A 1,945-nucleotide genomic window follows, 5' to 3' on the forward strand; every position below is an offset into this window, starting at 1 on the left:
AGGTTGTGTAAGTGACCCAAACATATTCTGTTATATTTGTGGTAAATTTGTTGTAAAGAAACAAAGGCAAAACATTACATAATTTGTCTAAAAAGCATATTATGCATATTTTGGAACAAAACTTATGAACGAAGACAAATCATGGGCTCCACACAAAGTTTGGACCGTTTGTGTCGAAGAGTTGAGACAATGGACTAAAGGTAAGAAAAAGTCTTTGCCTTTTGGAATTCCAATGGTTTGGCATGAGCCTAGAAACCACGGAGATGACTGCTATTTTTTGCTCATGTAACGTGCAAGGCTTACAACACTCAAAGTAAAAAGGAAATTTCTTATCTGAAACTTCAATCTGCTATAAGACCTGTTGCTCGTGGACCTAATGTACTTGTACCTACTCCAGATTCTTGATATAGTTTCATCTGATGTCAATACAAATGATGATTGAGATTGTTTTCAACCTGAAACATCTAGTGAACCATAACTTTTCACACAAGGTGAACTTAATGATTTGGGGAGAGATTTGGGCCTTCCAAAGTATTCTTCAGAGATATTGGGTTCCAGTTGGGCTAACAACTTACTTTATCCAGGAACATCGTTTTACTGGTACAAAAATTGTGAGAAAGTGTTTATACCATAAATTCTTCTTAATAAGATCAAATACAAAGAACATGGTTGGCTACTTTGTGGAGATTTAAAACTCATTTGTATTTTGTTGGGTCAACAATCCAGTTATACAAAATTTCTATGTTTTTTGTATGAACGGGAAAGCAGAGCACAAAATCAGCACTGGATAAAGAAGCAATGGCCATGCAGAGTCAGCGTGATACCAGGATCAAAAAACATTTAACACGAAAGTTTGGTTGACACACAGAAAGTCCTATTATCCCCACTTCACATAAAACTGGGCTTGATGAAGCAGTTTGTAAAGACCTTAGATGAAGATGGCAATTGTTTCAAGTATCTAAGTGAGTAATTCCCAGCTCTTTCAGAAGCAAAACTTAAAGAAGGAATTTTCGTTGGGCCTCAGATTAGGAAATTGACTTCAGATGAACAGATCGAAAGGACAATGAAGACAGTTGAAAAAGAAGCGTGGATTGCCTTTAAAGATGATATTGACAATGTTTTAGGAAACAAGAAGGACCCAAATTATGAAAATATTGTCAATAACACACTTGGTAAATTCAAAGAGTTGGGTTGTAATACGAGCTTGAAAGTTCATTTATTACACTTGTATATTCACTACTTCCCCAAAAATCTCAGTGCTGTCAGTGAAGAACAAGGGGAAAGATTCCATCAAGACATAAGGGAAATGGAGAGGAGATAACAGGGAAGGTGGAACATCAGCATGATGGCTGATTACTGCTGTTCATTGAAACAAGATGCTCCACATGCAATATATAAAAGAAAGACCACAATGAGTAGTTTTGAATCTAAAAGACAGATTTCACAAAAAAATCACAATGACTGAGGATGCATATTTGTGTGACATCAATGTTCTTCCCTTTTCTTCAGTTTGTTTGTATTTTTGTTAACAAACATAATAATAAAAAATGTTCACTGTAATAAACGAAAAAATAATTTGATCTAAGTCCAAGTTTGTTTGTTTTTTTGCCCAATTAGTAAAATACCTTACATGATAGGAAAATAGTATTATTTTCAAAATCTGCATAGCTGAATTATGGAAAATCTATTATTAAAACCAAAACAACTATTATGAAGTTTAAATTTGCAGGCCTGTGTAATTTGAAAGTAGAGAAGTCATAAAAAAATATCCTATAGAATAAAAATGTGCAAATAGTGAGGTTGTTATATTACCACAATGTACTAATTTTGGATTTTATAGCCATTTGAAAGGAAATTTACAGGCATTAAAATTTTAATTAAAAGGAAATATCTATTACAGAATTTAACACCTGAATGTACAAAATTGTGTTATTTAAGTTATATT

Source organism: Limulus polyphemus, unplaced genomic scaffold (assembly GCF_000517525.1).
Source record: "Limulus polyphemus unplaced genomic scaffold, Limulus_polyphemus-2.1.2 Scaffold1577, whole genome shotgun sequence".
Classification (NCBI taxonomy): domain Eukaryota; kingdom Metazoa; phylum Arthropoda; class Merostomata; order Xiphosura; family Limulidae; genus Limulus; species Limulus polyphemus.